Source organism: Rhinolophus sinicus, chromosome 2 (assembly GCF_057876585.1).
Source record: "Rhinolophus sinicus isolate RSI-liver-muscle chromosome 2, RSI-T2T, whole genome shotgun sequence".
In the NCBI taxonomy this organism is placed as follows: Eukaryota; Metazoa; Chordata; class Mammalia; order Chiroptera; family Rhinolophidae; genus Rhinolophus; species Rhinolophus sinicus.
In genome coordinates this window covers 26703631-26726145 of record NC_142502.1, presented here as the reverse complement: position 1 = coordinate 26726145, position 22515 = coordinate 26703631, and the positions used below count along the sequence as shown (strand labels likewise).

General features: G+C 39.8%; 1 long non-coding RNA gene across 2 annotated transcripts in view; it reads right to left on the bottom strand.

Annotated features, from left to right (window-relative positions):
• Positions 1-22515, bottom strand: part of LOC141571714 (uncharacterized) — a 229241-nt gene that overhangs the window by 123115 nt on the left and 83611 nt on the right. For both annotated transcript variants that reach the window (XR_012496749.1, XR_012496750.2), the window contains exons 3-4: positions 7933-7991; positions 6747-6827 (exon numbers count right to left, since the gene is read on the bottom strand). This is a non-coding gene — a long non-coding RNA (uncharacterized LOC141571714). The remainder of the gene's footprint in view (positions 1-6746; positions 6828-7932; positions 7992-22515) is intronic.

The window sequence follows — 22515 nt, the reverse complement described above, 5'->3', positions numbered from 1 at the left end:
TGTGTGAATAAAGAGAGATCCGTTTTTGTTTCTTGTTTTTTTTAATAAGGGAACTAAAACCATCATGAAGGTCCCACACTCATGATGTCATCTAAACCTAATTACCTCCCAAAGGCCCCATCTCCAAATATAGCCACATTGGGGTTTAGTTCTTCAACATATGAATTTGGGGTGGGGGGCACAAACATTCAGCTCATAAAAATATTACATAACACTCTTTTAAACAGCCGTATTGTAAGTCAACATAAGCACTGTTAAGTGAAAAATTTAATATGTAGAGGTTGAGTCAACTAAATGTAATGTGGTATCCTGGATGAGGCTTTGGAACGAAAAAAGGACATTAATGGAAAAACTGGAGAAATGCAAATAAAGTCTGGAGTCTGGAGTCTAGTTAATGCTAACATACCAACGTCAGTTTATTAGCTTTGACAAGCAGTGCAGTAATGTGAGATGATAACATGAGGGGAAACTGAAACTGGGTGAGGAGTAATATATGCAAGAATTCTCTGTACTATCTTTATAACTTTTCTATAAATCTAAATCATCCTCAAATATAAAACTTTATTAAAGAATTCATATATAACATCTACAACATAAAGAAAAATATGTTATATAGGAATAAACATAACAAAAATGTGTATGACCATTATAAGCAAATATGAAACTTTATCAAACAATATTAAATAGGAACTTAATAAACAGAGAGAAATGCTATTTCATGCATAGGAAATTTCAATGTAATAAAGATGTGAAGTCTCTCTAAATTAATATATAAATCCAATGTAATTTCAATCAAAATGCTGACTAAATTTTTCATGGACCTCAAGAAACTCATTCTAAAATGTGTGTGAAACTGCAAAGGGACAAGAAAGCCAATTCCAAAGTCAAAGAAAAACAGGGTTGTAATAAAACTAGTAATTAAAGCAGTGTGGTGTTTTCACCAATACTGACAAAACCAGTGGAACATGATAAAAGCCCAGAAAGAAATACAGGGAGAGAGAGAGAGAGGGTGGGGGGGGGGGAGGAGAGGAGAGGAGAGGAGAGGAGAGGAGAGGAGAGGAGAGGAGAGGAGAGGAGAGGAGAGGAGAGGAGAGGAGAAGAAAGGAGGAGAACCGTAGTTAATTTTATGTGTCAAGCTGACTAGACTAAGGGATGCCTTGAAAGCTGGTAAAATGTTATTTCTGGGTGTGTCTGTGAGGATGTTTCTGGAAGAGATTAGTATTTGAATCTGTACACTGAGTAAAGCAGATCACCCACATCAATAAAGATGGGCATCATCCAATCCACTAAGGGCCTGAACAAAACAAAAAGGCAGAGGAAGGGCAAATTTGCTCTTTGCTTGAGTTAGGACATCCATCTCCTCCTGCCCTGAGACATTGGAGCTCCTGGTTCTTGGGCTTTCAGACTATGACTAAGACTTACTCCATTGATTTTCCTGTTTCTGCGGCCTTCAGGCTTGGACTAGACCTACAAAATCAGCTTTTCTGGGCCTCCAGCTTGCAGATTGAGGGACTTGTGAGCCTCCATAATGGCATGAGTCAATCCTTCATAATTATCTATCTATCTATCTATCTATCTATCTATCTATCTATCTATCTATCTATCTATCTATCTATCATCTATCTATCTATCTATCATCTATCATGAATCTGTTTCTCTGGAGAACCTTGACTGATACACAGAGAAAGAGTGAGAAGGGAGAGTGTTAGATTTGCTAATAAATAAATGAATTAATAAATAAGGGAAAATGGGGTATGAAATGGTGGGAAGAGGTTGAGGCAGAAATTTTAGATAGCAACACCAGGTAAGGCTTCATGAGAAGGTGACTTTTGAGTAGAGACCTGAGAAAAGAGGGAGGGAGGCATACAGATATCTGGAAGAAAAGCATTCAGGCAGAGAGAACAGAAAGTACAAAAAGGCCCTAAAGCAGGAACATGCCCACTGAGTTTGAGGAAGAGAAAGAAAGGCAATGAGATTGGAGTATAAAAAAAAGGAGATAAACAGCAGAAAGATCAGGGGAGGAAACAGACCATGTGGGGTGTTGTGGGCCCTACCTTAAGTAAGATGGTAATGCTGGAAGTCTTCAAACAGAGGAGTGTCATGATCTATCAAAACTTATTTTGTCTGTCATTTTCAGAATAGACTTGAGGAAGGAGTAGAAGCAGCATGGATCCAAGACAGCAGGGTGATGAGAACAATTAAATTCCACTACATTGCACATATAGACCCAACATGATCGTTGACAGCCCAGGTATGGGAAAGAGGCAAAGATGACTCCAAGGGTTTTGACTTGAGCAACGGAAGAAGGGAGTTGCTATTTATGATGAGAGGAAAGAATACTGGAGAAGCAGGTTTAGCAGAAATATCTGGAGCTCAGTTTTGGACACAATAAGATGACAATGACTATAAAACATCCATGTGGAAAAGATGATAGGTGGTTGGATGGATGAGTTTGTATTTCCCTGGAGATTCTTGGCTAGAAATATAAATTTGGGAGTCAACTCAGCAAATAAATGTCATAAAACCATGAAATTGGATAGGATCACTTAGAGTGATTATAAATAATATGCAAATGGATCATCTCTGGATCTAGTTCGAAGACAGATTCTGATTAAACAAGTCTGGGGTCGGCCATATTTAACACTCTACCAGATGAAGTTGACATTGACAAGGAAGTTTCCCAGCATTGAGTAGGAAGAACATGGGGGTGAGTGTAAATAGTGAAAAAAAAGAGATACATCGTCTGAATCCTAAGGCTCTCCAACAGTTAGAGGTTGAGGCATCAGCAAAAGAGACTGAGGAGAAAACAGCTAAAGATAAATAAATGAAAAAACAGATGTGTGTGTCATCCTGGCAGGAGGAGGAAGATAAGGACTGAGAACTGGCCACTGGAATTGGCAGTGTATAAGTCACCAGTGACTTGACAAGAACAGCTGCTCTGGAGTGGCAGGGGCTGCACCTGATTGGAATGGGTTCAAGAGAGAAAGGGAGTAGAGGAGTGAGAGACAACTGATACCGTCAATTCTTTCAAGGAGCTTCACACTAAAGGAAATGAGAGATATAGGGGTATAATTGAAGGAAAAAAGAAGGTCGAAATAAAATCTTTAAAGGTGAGGGGAAAATATTTGTACCCTAGTGGGAATGATTAGTAGAAAGATATGCAGAGAGAGAGGAAAATACTGGAGCAATGTGCTTGAATGGGTGAGAGGGGATGGGTTATAGTGCATGAAAGGAAGGGGTGGTTTCAGCCAAGGGCACAGCAGTCCATCCATGGGTACAGGAGAGAATATAGAATATACAGACTTCTAGATAGGTAGGTGAGAAGAAGTCGGAATGATTGGAGCCTTCTCTTCTGATTGCATCCCCCCCACCCACCCCCCCGCCCACCATTGGAATAGAAGCATGATTATTAGCTGAGAATGAGAATGAGGAGGTGTGAGGCTAGGGAGTGAAAGGATGGCTGGATTAGAGAAATACAGTATGATTAGTGCCCAGAGTTAAGTGCCCGCTTGAGATTAATGGTCAAGAATTTAAAGTGAAGCCAGTCAACACAGTTGTTATTCTTCTCTAGCCATGTGCAGCCCTGTAGGTCAAAGCACAGAATAAGCATAGAGCTGGAGAAGCAGGACTGTGGTTTAGCCACAGTAAATCCGTTTTTAAAACTTTTTGAGTCTCCTGGGAGTCAACAACCATGCTAAACACTGGCATCACAATTATAATAACAATAATAATTATAGAACTCTTTCTATATGCCAAACACCATGCTAAGCTCTCTGGTCTTATTTAATCTTCACACACACACACACACACACACACACACACACACACACGAAAATATCCTACAACAGAGAATGGATACTGGTGTCATCACCATTTCACAGACGAAGAGAAAAACAGAGGCTAAGGTGAGTAAATAATGCCCAAACTTATGCATCTAATAATAGAAGTAACTGAGAGTTGAACCCAGTGTTTTGATCAGCTGTCTAGTGCGGAGACACATTAGAAACAAGATGAGAGTCCTGAGTATATCGTGCTACTTTAAGGGCATGTACTGATAGCCCAGGGAACACAGAGGAGATATACTTTTATTCAAAAAAAAATCTAAAAAAATTTTAAACAAAAATAGGTAAACCCAAAGATTTCAATGGCAGTGAACATTTCCACATGTGTGAATAAATCCATCATTTTTACTCTAGTCAAAGGCTGTTACCCCCAATATGACAGGAACAATGCCTTCCCCAACTTCACAGTGGCCCAGAACCACCACCATTTTTTCTCAGTAACAAATGAGTTCATGACCATGGTCATTCATACAGGTTTCCCACAAATTCCCCCCTCAAAGATATTGTGTGGAACAACAAATTCCAGGACTGTTAGTATGTGCATGTATCCTGATATAGTTGCCACAGCATTGATACAAGAGCCCATAATGGGCAAAATAAATGAAAAAAGTTTCATTATGTTGAGTTTATTTCAAGTATTCTTAATGTAAAGGGCTGGGAGGTCTTTATTTGACCCTCTCTTATTCTCTTGCGGTTTGAAGTGGCCCTTATAAAAAGGAAACCCAGAAATTGATTCTGCAATATCTTCTTTGGAAGAATGGCTAAAAGCATCTAGCTCAAAAGACTAGAAAGGAATCCGTATGTTCTATTTAGGCCTACTATAGTATGTTCTAGGCTGGGCTGGCCAGTTTACAAATATGTTCTCATGTAGATTGCACACCAATCCTGTGAAGGAGCTTTATTAAGCTTGAGTAAATTACAAGGTGGTGGTGGTGGTGCGGGGGGGTCTCTCAACTAGAAAGAGGCAGAGCTAAAATTCTAACCCACTTCTCAAGGGATAAAACCCTCAGCTAGTTAATGAAAAAGAACTCTGCCTCTCTTAATTCTTGTGTGTGTGTGTTAGTGTGCGTGTGTGTCTAGCATAATCTCCTTTCAAAGTTTTACAAGTGACCCAACTTTTTCAACACAATTCAAAAATATGCTTCAAAAATTTTTATTCTTGTTTTGCCCTCTAAATCAGAAAATGAAGCTTCATTAGCATTCTTCCTGACTTTGTAGACAACCTCTACGAAGAGATAGTGGCAAATCCCCTGGCTGCCAGGCAGTGTGGAATTGCCAGATGAGGCCCACCACTCTTCAAGGGTACAGATTACCCACCCAGGCAGTAGGAAAATTAATAAACACCCTTTGAGGTAATGGGGGTTTGTTTGCTCCATCCACGTGATTGAGGGGTGCCCCAAATCTAGCTCTCTAGCCTTCTCACATAATGCACTGCTTAGTCTAGCTGTTCCATAAGTGTTTTATGAAGCAAGTTCCATTACAGAGAAAGCTTTTTCAGGTGGACAGGAACGTAGAAATGCTTTGGCTTGGATGCCACATCCTGGCTAAAGGGCACCATGCAGATGTAAAAGTGTATGCTTCCCTTGGGAAAGGAAAAGAAGGCCAGGATGCCTTAAAGAATGTGAAGTATGTTCTGAGGACCAAAAGAATCCCCTGAAGTCCCGCCCTTTCATCCGGGGCTGCTTTCCTGGAGCAGGTTTTTCACGGTTCAATAGTGCACACATTCCTGTGAACCTGGGATCCCTCGCTGGTCTTGGAGCACCTGCAATCCCTCCTGGCAACAAACGAGGTCCCAACAAGTTCTTATATACCTCTGAGTCAAGCCTTAGGGCACTGTCCAGGTGCCAAGAACATAGAGTCTCTACAGTGGGGAAATTGCATCCATTAAGCTAACAAGATTAACTAGGAGGACAGGTGAGGTAACCTGTGCATTTGTGCCAACCTGGCAACCCAGGCTAATGCTTGCATATTGAAATGTCCTGCCTAACAACATCTCTGATGCCCGTATTAAACTGGCTAGAGCTGCTTGCTTGCTTAAATGTTTTTCAGCCTCAAACAGGAAGTCTTTAGTGACTCACTTCAGAAGGAACACTGAGGTAAGATTAGAGGAAAATGTTGTTGGTTCCCGAGTCCTCCTTTAGGGAATCAAAGTCATACAGTATTTAAAAAGCTCTTTGGGAAGGCACATGTCAACCGACTAAATTAACAGGCGAGCCAGAATGGATTTTTCCCTTCCTGGTGTGTTTCAGTGTAATCGAAAAGACCAGGGCCACCTCTCCAGACACTGAAAATGAAGGACTGAGCCCCATAAGCCCACAGCTCTGAAATTTGCACTGTGGCCAGCTTGCCATATATTGGGTTGGTGCAAAAGTAAGTGTGGTTTTTGCCATTATTTTTAACCTCTTAAATCGCAATTACTTTTGCACCAACCTAATAGTTTGCACACCATCCCCTTCTCGGCACTTCTGTGTCTGCCCAGCTGACCTCCCTCAGAGCCTTTCAAAGAGAAAAGCTGTCTCCTAGTGTGACTGCTCCTGGGCTCCTGGACGACTCCTCCACTCCTCGGTCTGATCTTCCCTGGCAAACCCAAGGGGCTGAGGGAGCCTGCCAGCTCATTCTGTTTCGGCAACAGGAGAGCCTCCTCACAGAGCAATACCAAAGACTACAGCACAATGTTCAGGATTCCAACTTTTGATTCTTAAAGAGAAATTAGAAATGGTGACTTGCATCACAGAAAGGGGATGAGTGAGATGAGGGACCCAGTGGGAGGGAAAACCTTTGAAAAATGGACAAATAATTCCATTAAAGAAATTGAGCCAAAAGTCCTAAAAGAGACCATATTAAGAAGCTGGACTCAAGAGCTGTAACTTAGCTAAGTGTATGGCTGAGCAATTCCAAGCTTACCTGACAGCTTAGTATCCTCTTGTGGAGTCTCCCTTGATTAAATGTTTCCTTAATGAACTGCAGGTGCTCGTCTTCCTCAAGCTGAGAAGGTTAAAAAAATAGTATCACAAGAGAGTTGGGGTAATTCTCTCTGCCCTGGCCTCTCCATAAAAAATGCTCCCTCAGTCTCACCCTCCCCTTGCATACTTCTTCATTATAGCTTGGCATTTATTGATTTCAAGGAACAGAGATCTTTTATGAAGAAGCTAATTCTTCATAAAGGCAAGGAGAAGGAGAGGGAGAGTTGCTTGAGACTTAGACCACCCCTACGCACAGTACGAGCATGTGCAGACTGGAGCTGAGACCCCAAAAGTTCTCAGGAATGGGACCCCTGTGTCTCATGGATCTGCTTCTCTTGTACATCCCTTCCAATCTCTTCACTGCAGCTGCCTCCTGAGTTTCCTAGGAGGCAGAATAAAGCTTGAGAATCAGTCACCTTACCTGGGTTGCCTCCCAGCTCTGTCACTTACTAGTTGTGTGGCCTTAGGGAAGTGATCACATCCAATCAAGATAGTCATATTACCCATCTGATAGGATTAGCCGGGTGCTTAGCTCACAGACGCATTTTGTAAGTGTTAGCTACTACTGTTATCGTTATTGGTGCTGTTGTTACTACTTACACTTCCTGCTTCCCTCTAATTTTAGTTTGCCCCCAGCGTGGGCTTCCCATGGCACAACTGCCACCCACCTTCTCTGTGACTTTGCATTCTAGTTCCCCCAGAGAGTCATCTTGGTGTTACTGTATTCAGTATTCCCAATCAAGTGGACATTGGTGATGGGCCCACCAGCTGTAGCCATGGCTAGTGGCTACACAATGGGAATGCACTCACCTGAACCCTCAGCTTCAGAAGTATCTGTTGGTGGGGGATGTTCCTAAGTCATAGCCCAAAACATAGTTACTACCTTCGCCCACGAACTTTAAACAAAGCTAATATTTTCAACATCCCATTTTCCTATTAGGAGTCCAGTCCATTGTCAATGCCGTCCGTAAACAACTTTAATTCTGAGGGTCTCATATATCTTTTTTAACGCTGGATGGAATCGTCTCAGAGGTTGACACGGGGCCCAAAATATTTGTCAGCCTGAGTCTTCTCTGTTAAAGTTCACATAGTTCAAATCCGTGAGCCTGTTTCTGCTGGATACTTACATGCTTTCATGTGATTGGTGCCAGAGTCATCCCACAGCATCGTTTCTTTCTTTTTAATGCTAAGAAAAAAATCAATAGCTTTTATTAATATACAGTTCTAGGTTCCACATCCTCTCTCTTTACACTGGTTTCTAACATGTGATCAGTACTTGGTTACTCCCACATTTTCTGCTCATTGATCATAAAGGATGTTCTCCTTGAGTATTAAACTCAGAGCTTAGCCACATAGTTTTCCTCCACTCCCCATGTGATTTAAGTGGCCTGACCAGACATGCTGTGGCTATAGGCACCCAAACTGGTCTCTGCCACCCAGGTTACTGTTGACTTCATGTCACAGCTGACAAACACCGGAACCTGGGATCACGACAACTTAGAGCGCTTGCGTTGGTTCCCATTAGAGTCACAAATACAGAGATGATTCAGAGACTAGATAGCATTTTGTAAGTAATTGGTTTCCAGTGGGACCCAGGTATTTTTTTTTTTCTTCAATGTATTAACATTCAAAAGATTTTAAAATTATTTTTAAATTTTAAATTAAGATCATTTACATACAGTAAAATTCACCATTTTTAGTGTACAGCTCTCACGTTTTGACAAACTTGTACAGTCTAGTAGCTACCGTCATAATCAAAATATAGAACAATTCCATCACCCGAAAAAGTCCCACCATACTCTATAGCAGGCATCTCATTTTAAAACACCACCTATGTGATTCTGATAGAAAGCCATGCTTGGGTATCACTAATACGGCCTAAAACCTTTTGCAAATGGAAAAGTTATGTGTCTCATGCAGGATCATGTTGCTTGACAGCCGGGACTAAGACCTACATCACTGTTTCTCAGTTTTATCTTGTCCTAACACAGACACAGTGGTTCCTCTAAGTAAAAACAAGCCCATGAAATAAACAGCAACATAAAATAACCACAAAAGGAAACAAATAAACCCCAAATTGAAACAGAATGAAATAAAACAACCATAATACATCATCCAGAGAATCCTTAAACTAGCCTGAACATACTCAGAAACAAAAGCCAGACAGAAAGGATTGATTGCACCTGATTCCCAGCACAAACTGCTACTCTTTTCTTCCTTTTTTTTTTTTCTATTTTGCAAATATTCTGTCCTACCCAATGCTAAAATGCACCCATGGCGAATCACCTCTGTTCAATACTCCATAACAGAAACAAACTCTCTCTTCTCTTACTTTCCCTCTGATCTACACAATGGAAAGGGGCAGATTTAGAGAAAGCACACGCCATAAATGTCTTAGGGTGACTGGCAGATAGATCTGATCCAATTATGGACTTGATTAGCCTATAAATAAAGTAGCTTTGCCTGTTTTAGACGAGCTTCTCAAAGATAGAAGCCATTTTGCCTTGAGAAGCAAACAGCCCCACCCAGGGGGTGGGCCAAGCACGACCAAGGAATTATGAAGCCCTATGTGTTTTTAAAGGGAAAAGCACTAGAACTCGATGTGGGTGTGCCCACAGATGGTGGCAGAGTGTGTGGGAAAGATCTGTGCTAGGGGTAAAGAGCATTTGCTACTTGCTTCTGCATATGCCAGAAGCCAAAGTCAAGAATCATGAAAACCCTAGGCATGAGCTCAAAAGACAAAATGGTAAACAACAGTCCTCCCCTCTAACAACGTGAACCTTTCATGAAGTCTAAAGTAATTTTCCACTCAGTGATGTTTATTTTTCCATCTTATCCCTTGGGTCTTTGAAAGAAATGATGCTCTATGAGCACCTCTCAATCCCCATAGGTCCTTAGGAGTTTCACAGATCCATAGTCCTGAATCCTAAGCAGTTTCCTTCCTTTTCTTCCTTTAGTCTTGTTATGCTACCAGGATATTGCTGAAGGTAGTGGTGATCTTATAAAGCCTTATTTGGAGCCCTTTCTATAACTTTGAACACAGAGAAGTATCACTTGGAAACTTAACTTCCCAACCAGTAACCTGGCTGTCCCTGAGTTGTATAGCCTGGCACTTAAGTTCTTGGATGCTGGCACCAAACCACCAGGGTTTGAGTCCTGACTCTACTCTTTCCCCTACCATGTTAGTGGACAACTTACTTAATCTCCCTTGGGTCTCAGTTTCCTCATCTGAATATTGGGTGCAATAATATTACCTACCTCAAAGGGGTATTGTGTGAAAATGAAAGTGCTTAGTTAGCCCTGTGCTGAAGACAAAGTGAGCCCTATTATCTTGGGAAAGCTTGGAATATTCTAGCCCATCCTAATTTCCTTAGGAAAACACTGTATCTGAAATATCTCTTGCTAGGGACAGGCAAGTGAGAACGAGTAGTTACAAAGAATTTAGGACTGATATTAAATATTTAACTTAAAAATAGTCTGTGAGTTGCTTCGTCAAATTATTAAAAATATATATAAAAATAAGCAATTTACTCAGAATCGTAAAGAAAGTGAGTGGCTAAAGAAATATTTTTTTCTAAATGCCCATGTGTTTTTGCCATTGTTCAACGTATGAAGCCACATCACCATTTGCAACATTCCTAACGAACTGTGGGTGGATTTTAGAGTGAGTTTAAAAACAGACCATTTTTATTCATTGTCCTTGTTACCATTAACTGTGCCACACAAGACAAATGTGTTTCCCATGTGTGCTGACGAGGCACATGTATGTGAGCAGTGTTCGTGTTTGTGCTGTTTTTAATTTCCTTCTAGCTTCTCAGTTTTCCATACATTATATCCCAGGCATCCTGAAAAAAAAGATACTTGTGTGGAAGGAAAGGCAAAGTTTCTCCGCATTCATGCTCTGCTCCTTCTTCAAAGTTGGCTTGAGAAGGGGCGAAAGGTTTGTGGTGTCAAAGGCTGACATTTCTTGGCGAGGATGTGCTTCCAGAATCACAGTGTGAGATGACTGTGAGAGATGAGCTCTGAATTCCCTTCTTTGCCTGGGACGTCTTCCATTGTGTTTCACACAGCAATAGCATAAACACATGCACAAGAAGAGTCAGAACTGTCCTACGTGGAAAGAACGTAGCTCTGAGCTTAGTTTGTGTATCCCGACTGACACCTACTAGCTATTTGACCATGAATAAGAGACTCAGCCACTTTAAACTTGTTTTACCACCTGTCAAATAGTTTGGAGGACTGTCATGAGAATTAAATAGCAAATGTAAAGAATGGGCACATAGTAGGTGCTTGAAAACTGAAGTGTTTATCATTATGAAGCTCCATCTCAGTCCACAAACATCAAGCACTACTACATAGGTATCAAGGTTTTTAACTGAGCGAAGAAACAAGCTCTGCGTAGTCAGGTTCTGCTCTAACATAACGGCTAAAAGTGAACAACTCCCAAGACAGACCCCTCCATAAAGAACTAAAAGAGGGGTTACATGCAGCAGAGATTGCAACATGTGAACAAACATTAACAAACATAGCATATTAATCGTTAATATGCAAATGTGTATTTATGGTTCCCATATAAAATAATATCCCTTTTAGGAAGAGAGGTAACAATTTATTAACTATATTGAGATGCCTTTTAAGAAAATTACTATTGCCTCTGAAAGGATTAGCTGCTTGGCTTTTTCCATTTTCACTTGACTTGTTCTCCGTGTGTGATCGGACTACAAGCTAGTTGGAGCTAGTTTTCTGAGAGCTAATAAAACTTACTACATCAACATGGAAAAGTTAATTAATCATAATAGCTGTTCAGGACATTGTGTACACACCAAATGAGACGACTTATTTTCTTGGAATAATGCCAAAGATCTATGTGTTTTTAGTAACCTGGTGGCTGCTACACTTGTCTAACTATATTCCCAATATCACTGAGATCCTTTAACCCAGCCAAGAAATAAACAAGAGACAGGAACTCCAGTACAAAGAAATAAATTGGTATTGAATTTAGATGCACAGGCTTTCCAGCTGATAGATGGATATAAGATCAATGTATTTTCAGGTGAAGAAACATGTCTAAAACTATTACTGATTAATCCTGAGTACACATCCAAAAACATAATTTTATATGCCATCTTTAATTAATTTTATCTGAAGAAAATTACCTTATGCTATAGAAGAAGAATGAGAAAATTACTTGGGGGTGAAATTTTATCTATAGAATTTTACCACAGAACTTGCTGGCATAGTACTGGGCTTCACCAAGAGCTGTAATTAATTAATTTGACACATGTGGGTTGCTCTAACTTTCAATACAGATTTTTCAGTATGCCAAATGAATGACACATAGTCATTATGACTCTACAAATGCTTATTTTGAGGAAGTTACAGAAGTAGGAGTTCAGAAGAGTGGAGATGAACACATGTCGCCAGCTTCTAAAGGAGCCCAAATCATGTGCTGGGATATAAGGTCAACACAGAAATGGCAAAGAAAGGAGGAGAGGGGTGAAACTGATGGAGAATTTAAAAATTCGCAAAAATCACACTTTTATAGAATGTATCAAAAAATTTTTAAAGTGTGTGTCCTTTACTCAGCAATTCCATATATATATATATATATATATATATATATATATATATATATATATATATATAAATTTACAACAAGAATGGCTATATACAAAAACCCACACACAAAAATATTTTAAACATTTTTTATAGCAAAGACAAATTGGAAACAAATAGAATTTCTAATGGTAGGGGATTAGTTAAATAAATTATGTCACATCCTGTAAAGGAATAGTAAACATGCTAGAAAAATTATGCTTCAGGAAAATATTTACTGATTTGCAGGAAATAGTTATGAAATATGTTTAAGTAAAGAATATGAGCTATAGAATAGCACATACAGTATAATGCCAATTTTGAAACATAATATATAGTAGAAAAAATATGACTTCATCATCCATGCCCCTGAAGGAAGATCCCTAAGGTAGATAGTTTGACTAAACTGGATGAAGATGATGATGATATGATGAGCTATTAAAAGGATCCGTCTTGTTTCCCTTTTCTGATTCTGTGAATCCTGAAAACCAGGAACATAAATATCAGAAAGACTATATTTTTTACAGAATATATATATATACATATATCAGATATACAGATATACATATCAGATATATATATATATATATATATATATATATATATATATATACATATATCAGTAAGTATCACCTTCTTAGTTCTCAGAGTAAAAAAGATGAATCAAAGTTCATCAAACATTTGCATAAACGATAGCCCAATCTATTTCTGACATCACCTCATCAAAATTATTTCTGTACCGTAAGAACATTGCTAACTATTGTGAAGTTTAACTGAAAAATAAACAAGTTACTGAAACCTAGGACATTTGTTAGGAACACACATGCAAAACAACCAGGCTAAAAGAAGTGCCCAGCTCGTGTCCAACTCTCGTCAGAGAGATCTTTCACCTCTATGTACAAAACTCAAGTTACCGCTGATCTTTGGTGCAATAAAAAATGTCCTGTACATTGTGAGACGAATCACCACAAGCACTGTGGACTGTCATCCTGTGGTAGCGTGGAAGGCCACCTGTTCCTTGTGCAAAGGGCACAGACAGGGGTTGGGACCTGAAACTGAGAAGAGGAAGGGAACTAAATAAGGACGCCGTCCCAGACAAGTGTTGACTCAGACAGTAAAGTCTCCAGCACTATTGTCCTGTCATTGCTCAAGCTCTGGGGAATCACATGCTCAAAAGTAGATACCACAGTCACATAGGAGGGGGCGAGGGAAAGACACCATGGGTTAAATGACTATTACCCTCGGCCTTCCAAGTCACAATGATCTTCCGAGGAGAACCGCGAGAGGGTGGGACTATTTCTACACTATTGTAAGTGGTGGGGTGAAAATTTTGAGCTTTTAAAACAGAAGGACTTGGGTCCTGGTCCCGCTCAGTCATTTATTAGTTGTTTGAGTTTGTGCAAGTCTCTTATCCTCTCTGAATAATGTTTCCTGATGCATAAAGTGATGTTAATATCTACGTGGCAAGTGGTTTGTGAGGACTAAAAGAAATATCATATTTAAAATGCCTAGAGTAATGCCTGGCACACAATAGATGTTTAATAATGGGTCCTTTCTACTCACCCTGTTTTACCACCTTCTCTAGGTATAGTTCTATTTATTACTTGCTTTAAAATAGTAAGAAAGTAGAGGGGGAGGAGAATTGTTTTAGCAAGTTCAGACATTATAAAAATCTCCCAGTGAAATGTCAGGTTATTACAGACTCTAAAGGTTTGCTATTTATGTCTAGGTGCCAGTTAGTGCCGTGTGTGTGTGTATGTGTGTGTGTGTGTGTGTGTGTGCGTGTGTCTGTGTACGCACGCAAACGTGTGCCTTTTCATAAGAATTAGGCTGTTAGCAGAATGTTTAACTGCAAACATTTGTCTGCATGTGTGTTATGTTGACGTTACTGTATTCATTTTAATTTTGTTCATAGAATCAAAGAAATAAAACCTGGAGACAAAATTTGTAGGCATTTTTCTAAAGATCAAGAAAAACTTGAGACCTGTCTTTTGCAGAACTATGTAAGAAACCAACTGAACAGAGGGTAAGGGGGGTGGGGGGTGGGAGATGAGGGTAAGGGGGATCAAATATATGGTGACGGAAGGAGAACTGACTCTGGGTGGTGAACACACAATGGGATTTATAGATGATGTAATACAGAATTGTACACCTGAAATCTATGTAATTTTACTAACAATTGTCACCCCAATAAATTTAAATAAAAAAAAAAAGAAACCAACTGAAGAGATGGCTGAATTTTAGTTAATTGGCATGAGGCAACTGGATTAAGGGAGATTGAGAGTGTGAATTTGTGGTGTGGTCCTATATCTGGACATCATACAAAAAAGTTAATTCATTTAACGGTTTTATTTGGAACATTTCATGTATCAGGATTGCACTAGGGACATGGATTTTTCCTAAGCCACCAATTGCACATGGCCTCCTAAGCAAGAGCTGCAAAAAACCAGTCATTTTCTAGCGGCTTTCCTGTAATTTCCAAGTAAGTGTCACTCCTTAGGGCTAATCTGACACGTGACACCAAACCTGAAGTTCCAGGATATAATGCTTCACAGCTTGTAATGATCAGGAACTGGAAAGAACAACTAAAGGTTTAGTTACTTTTATAGGCAGTGAGGACTATGGACCATGAAGCAAAACAGCAAACTGCTGGCTGGCCCTAGGAAAGCCAGTTCAAGTACAGCACACTTGCCCAGTTCGAGGTGTAGGTAATCGCCACCTGCTGCAAAATTTGCTTCTGTGTTGCTCATCCCTGATCTGAAAGCTCATGCAAGGCACAGCTGCCCCTGCACCAGGGGGAGATTTCTAAGCAAAGTAAGATCTTTCTACACAAAACTGGTCAGTGTTGTGAGGAAAACCACTTTATAATTGTCAAAAATTCTTATAATTACACCCATTTTTTTTTTCTACAAATAGACCTCATCAGCATAATAGCCAGGTAAATCACAATGACCAATACTTTTATCGAGGGAAAACTGACCTGATCTATTTTTCCAGATCGTTTGGTAGTGAGATTTGCTTGCTATTTCTCTGGTTTGGGGAACATATCTCATCCTACACCCTTTTAAAAAGTATTATGTTGTGAAAGAGTTTTAATTAAAAGAAAACAACTGCTATGATATGATAAGATGGCAATTAAGAGTTATATAATATTCATAGAAACAATTCTTCCAATCTTGTTTCTCTTTGAGAAATTTTTTGACAGAAAAATAAGCAATGATAAGAAACTTTCTTTGTTTGAAATTCACTCATAATCACTTCCCCTAAAGACACTGATAACATTTTAGTGTATGTCCTCAGGTTCCATGCATATACAAATAGACACCTATGTTTCCTTTAACTGAAAATCGGATCATACGCTCCATGATGCTATATATCCTATTTCTCCATGTCATTCAATGTTGTTCTACTTCATTTTTAATGACAACATAATACTCCACTATGTTATGATTTCTTAACCAGTAGAGACACATTCATAGCTTCAGGATAAATGATGTCTTTAAAGCTTCAGTCTTTACACCACCTTTCCCTCTCTAGGTTGTCCTGGAAGCTGTGATCTCAGCTGGTGCCTGAACATGTGCCTCTGCTCCCAGCAACGATGGAGTCCGTCCCCAGGAATAGACTTCTGGGAGTTCATTGAGTCAGGAGTTAATTGAGCTCAGAGAACTAAGCCTTCTGTTGTCATTTGGAAAAGGAAAACTAGAGCATGAAGTAGAATGTAACTTTCTCCTGACCAAACAGAGTGAGATTCAGAGCGTATGAAATGTAAAAGAATAGATTTCCGTTCATTCAGTTCATATTGATACAGTCCCTGCCATATGCCTCCGTGCTGGAGATACATTAGAGAACTAGGCTCTAAATTTTGCTTAATTTCTTTCTCGTGGAGTTTACATTTTGATGGATTAACAATTTTGAAAAGTCAAGAAAATGAAAATGCAGGCTCAAACCCTTTTTGTTGTTGTTCCAACTACAGTGAGGCAGAAAGCATACACTACAAATATATGCATATTTGAAACTAACACGAAAGATGTAAAATTCTTTTGTAAACTTGAAATATTCCATTTTCTAAATGAGGATCCTATATTCTCTGTATACTATACATTTCCTAAAAGATAACAGTGTACAGAAAAGATATACTGTAACCTCAATTATGGAATAGAAACAATACCTTAACATGGTTACTTTAATTCATACAAAACAAATTGCCTAGAGTTTGGAGACATTTCTCCCAAGGAGTGAATGGCATCATTTTAGGCAAGGCTTGTTCCCAGTTATAAAAGCAGGAATAGATGTGCAAGAGGCCACACAGCATGGTGATCAAACAGGAAGCTATTCAGAAGACAGTGGGAACCTGAATATCCATTATTATGGGAATGGTTGAGTAAATTACGATACACTCATTAAAGGTACTATTATGCGTTATTAGAATGAATGAGTAAGCTTTATATTTACTGACTCTGGAAGATGTCTATGATATACACTTAAGTGGAAAAACAAGGTTGCAGAGTAATGTATATAGTATAATGCTATGTTTTGCTTTAAATATAAGAGGAATACTATATATCTGTGCATATGTTTGAATGTGTTTGAGCATGAAAATAGATATGGAAGACTACCTACCTAACAGCATTGATTATTTTGGATAAATGGAACGGGGCTAACATGCGGAGGCAATTAATTTATATACCGCATCTTTTTACAATGAGCAGGTATTGGCTTGGTAACTTTTTTAAGTAGGAGAAATAAAGAAAAAAGTTGTAAGGTGGCCAGGGTTGAAAAGTATCCTTGCAGCCACTTTACTGCTATATCAGCATTTATTCATGGAGTACTTATTGTTTGCAAGGATGAGAACACAATGCTAGACTTACTACCTGTTAAAGGGCCAATAATCTAATTGGAGAGACAAGGCCTACTCCCATGAAAGGAGAAGTATTTCCATGCTGAGAATAGTGTTGGCTAATTTATATTTATTTTTTGAAATAAGTGGACTGGAAGTGGAGTAATGAGTACAAGCTGGAATGTGGCAATCATCTCCAACTCTGCTACTCACTTGCCAGATGAACTTGGACAAGTTCCTTAACATGTGTAACACCATTGCTCAGGCCCTTCACCTCTGGCATTCAGAAAGAAAACATCTGGACACAAAGCTATTAACATTTCATCCACTGGCTTGACAAGCGTGCCCGCTTCTCCCACTGCAGAACTGGGGAAGCTGGGGCTGCTTCTCCAGGCCTTAGTCTTTGAAGTTGAGTCCTGAGCTCCATGCTCATTAGGAAATCTCTGAGAGCCGAACCATCCCCAACAGCCAGTTCAGAATGCTTGGCTCAACACAAACCTTTACATCCAATGGGCAAAATATAAAACCAGGCAACTTTTGCTCATGGTACTGTTACAAACTGTCTCTAGGAAGCCTCAGAATGAAAGTCATCAACCCAGATGCTAAGCTTCTCTTGGACTGATCTTAAAACCACAGGCAATTCTACATAGGTGGCACGCCAGTGCCATCTAACTGCCGATATCTCCTGTGTGGTGAGTGAGGAAAGGGCAGAGAAAGAGCCAGAATAGCCAAAGGATTACACCTTAATTCAAAAAACGGGCAGGGAAGAAGGAGGAGAAGAATGCAAAGAGAGGCACTTGCAACAATCTGCACTACCGACAGCATCAGCAAAAAAATAACCAGTGGCTCTCATCCAGGGAGTTCCCCGTCTAACTGCTGTATTATGTGTCACGAGTCTAAAGAGCACACAGAGCCTGTACCTGGCCAGTCCAAGTCCCCATCCATCCTGCAGTGGGTAACAAAGTGTGTTTCATGGGCCTCTCATTTTAGAGGAAATATTAGGGAGAAAGAAAACATGCGTTCCTTCTCTCTCACCTGATTTATTTAACAGTATTGCACTTTTGAAAAGTGGAAAGACTGAATATTGATGCTTAGACTGTTTTATGGGCCTGTGTCCCACTATTTTCCCTTCATGCTCAGTTTTGCTTGTCACCATGCTAGATGCTATACAAGGAAAAGAACAAAGACACAGTCCTTTGAGAATTGACAAAACTATCTTAGTGTGAGCAAGCAATGAAAAATAACACAGATCAAACACAAGGGCTGAGAAAGTGCACTTAGGGATGGAGGTGGGAGCGCCACACAATGTGGGAAGACTGAAGCAAGCTGCCAGTCAAAATCTCAGGATTATTTATCAGGAGGAGGGAAAAAGAGTGAGGTGATCACTTAGTGAGTTGAACATGAGGGGAATACCTTGCAGTTTTAGAGAATGCTGAGAGGTGGGGTATGAGTGGGCAGCCTGCATTTGTCCTGCACCCACCACCATCATCACCCTATCTCCCTGGCGGCTAAAATGCCATTATTTAACCAGTAAGCATTCATTCTCCAGATTAAGCAAACCTAAAATGCTTCAGAGTCCATATATCCAGACTACGTTCAGTAGGCAGATGCCTTTGCCTAAGAATGGTTTTTGAGAAATTGAAATTTGAGGAAAATTAATTACCTAATCGGACTACTGATGTTCTCTTAAGGTAGCTCGTGCTCAATGTTTCACTAGGACCCAGGACAGGAAATGTATTGTTGTGGAAAGAGCAATCCCCTGAGAATCTGGGGAATGGTACCCTAGTTCCCAGTTTGTGACTCAGAAACTCTGAGTCTTAGAGAAAGTCTCCCAATACGTTTGTCCCTTAGATTCCCCATTGAGATTTTAAAAAGTGGACTAAGTCACTTTTAAGTTCCTTTTCTACTCCAGAATTCTGTTTTTCCAAATACCAGTAGATGAAGACTAATGTCTTAATCGGTTGGCTCCAATGATTCAGCACATATTTATTAAACATCTACTAGTGAGCCCTCCTGCCTTAAAGGAATCCAGGTGGTTGGTTAAAGTGCTTTGCATTCTTGGAAGCATGCAATGCACTGGGAGAATCGTAATCATGTCATAAACATGCTGTGACTGTGGTTTTACTTAATCTACAGGCCACGAAACCTCCCAGGAAGTAACTCAATGCATTGGCGGATTTAGAATGACAAAGACTTCTCATTACAAACTGACTCAGTTATTATCGGTGTGAACTGCAGCAAGGCATTTAACTTCTCTTCATCTTAATTTTCTTGTCTGTGAATTGGTGGTAATGCAGCCCGCCTTGGAGGGCTATGGTAAGGAGGCTCCCTGGTTTTCTATAGCATAGTGGAGCAGACTTACCTGGAAGGAATATGTGGAGTTTGGGGCTTAGACAAGCCAGGTTCAAGAGCTGGTTTCATGGTTTTTTAGGTATGTTATTCTTTGATAGCTAATCTAGTTTCTGCAAGTCTCAGCATCTTCATGTGTGAAATGAGAATAACATTTACCACACAATTGCTGCATGTGATGAGTTTAGCATAATTCATGGCACTTGGTATAAGAAATTACTGTGTATTACTCAAAAATTCAGAATTTGCCTCCTCTGTACACAGTAGCTGGAGTTTACTTTTGCATTACAAAGGGAAGGGATCTTCTTAGAAAACAGTACAAATAGTAAGAAAAAATTCTAATCTACCTAGAAGAGGGGCTGTTGTTACATAGATATCACAAATTCCATACATCGAATTTATGCACAATTATAAGATTGCAATGAAAATCAATATTGCTTTGATTTGCAAATTATTCTATTTGTGATAAGGACTTCTACCTAATCTATTATTTGTGAAGTTATTTCAGTATTTGAAATAAACTTAAAATATTGCATTTTTTTTGACACAACTGGGGCTTGGAGGAAAGCAAAGCGCACTTACTTTGAGGCATTAGTGAGGGTCTTCAGTTACAAGCAACAAATGCAACCCTGGCTCAATTTATTAGAAGGATATAGGTGAGCACAACACACCAAATTGACACAAGTCTGGAGAAGAAGGTTTAGAGGTGGGACGCGAACTCAGACAGGGCTCCTGGCAGGGCAATTTCTTCCCTCCTTGCATAGGATTGAGGAGAGAAAGGTCAGTTGACCAGGCTTACTGGTAGGTCTTAGAGTGTCTTTCCTTTACATTATTCCTACAGGAAGAATCTGGCCAAAGGCTGCTCCTGGAAGCTCTTTGCTATCCTTGAAAAAGAACAGATTATCTGAGTTGTCTGACCTACCAAGACTACCCACCACAGGGGAGAAGTAAATCCCCCAAATGAAGTAGAGAAGCTGATAGGAAGAGGAGATGGATGCTGGCTGATCAATGCCGACATACTCGTAGGTCCACTACAGAGTCAGACTGACCTGTTTCCACATCTGACCCTGTTATTTGATATGCAAACTACTCTACTCCCCCAAGTCTGTTGTCAGATGAGGATATTAGTAAACCCAACTCTACATGATTGCTTTAAAGTATACATATTGTAAAGTTTATGAACTGCCCAGCATGGTACCTGCCACATAGTGTGTCTATTAACTTTACATAAATCATACCATCCTTTATTTTCATTGTTTCTGTGTTAGACTTTTCTATATTAGCTTCATATATATTTACTTGTTGTAAATATATCTTACATCCATGCATATTAATATCTATTATCAAGGTATGTGCTTCCAGAGAAAAAATATCATTGTGTGCTTTTGAATGATGACTGACAATGATAATAATAACAGGGAGGCATTGGATGCCCTAGTGATTAGTTTTAAGTACTGTGTTGAGATTTTTTTACATCTATATAACATGGTATTTATAAACATAGTCAATGTTCATAGCTCTGCTTAAGCTGTCAGCTTCCGTTTTCTTTTTCATGGTCATGCTGAGCGACCTTGATGACACATAGATCACACTGTCCATACAAAGTTTTTGATGACAGAATGCTTGACACAGACTTACCTTCCTAAATAGTTTGCTGATTCACTTGTTCCATTTTTAAACATCAGCAGATTGCCACTGGTGACATCTGCTATTTATTTGGTTTGATTCATGGCTGGCATGAGACTGCCATCTGCAGTGATCAGTATGAGACGGTCAATGTGAGGTTCATACTGCTCTGTCCGTGACCAATTTGTAGTAATGAGTAGCCTTGGCTATTTTTCTGTTTTCCCCAGAGGTATCATTATGTATCATGTATTGGAAACATAGCTGCCACAAGTTCAGCATGAACCCGGGGAGACTGCACCTAGCTTCATTCAAATGGCAGTGGCATTGTCTTCATACCAGCAACATATCAATTCTAAAATTGCATTGGCCCATCCATTTGCATATTTAAAGGCCTTCTACATTTCTCTTAGGGTCTCCTCCCAACCTTCACTCCAATGTAGAAAGACAGCTAAACACTGTCCTTCTGGCTGCCTGGTACCAGGTTTTGAAAAGTCCCCTCAAATGGACATTTTTTTTTTAAAATCATTATCATGTGATTGCCACGGCTTCCTTAAGACATTAGTGATACTTTCTGGTTTAATTCAGAGTGGATTAAAAGAGTTTTGTTCTTTTGTTTGTGTAAGGCTCTGCTAAGATCAGAGGGGCAGTGATCTCAGACCCTGGTAGTAGCCGCACTTGCTAATTTCTCATTCAACACTTTAGGTCAAAATTAGTGTACATTTTCACCATATTGTGGTCTACTAAAGCAAATGCAGGAGAATGCTTTTTGCCCCCGGTGCTTCTTACCGACAACTGCAGCAGGTGACTCAGAAGAGGGATCTTCCAGTCAGCAACAGAGGGATTTGTAAGTCTACTGTTAATGGCACATGGGAAAGCCACGATATTTGAGGGCTTTCCATATGAGGTAGGTACAAAATATGTAAGTATCAGGTAAACAAATGGAGAGGAACACTCAACCCAGTAATAGTCAGCCCTACTGAGGAGAATGGCAGAGACTCTGGGCTCTGGGTCTTGCCCTCAGTAGCCCCTCATCAGAGAGCCCTCCGGGGTGCTACTTGGGCCACCCTACTTGAGTGTAGCTCATTCTCTTAACTACGCCAGGTTTCTCCCTCCTTATCACATTGACACCTGCTTCTCCCTCTGCCCAAAAAGCTCTCTAACCCCCTTTACCACTAAACCCTACCCTCCTTCAACATTTAGCTGAAAGGACAACTTTGCAGGGAAGACTATATATCAGGATTCCATTAAATCTCCTCACACCACCTGGTTTTTCTCCTTCAAGGCACTCATTATTATTACAATT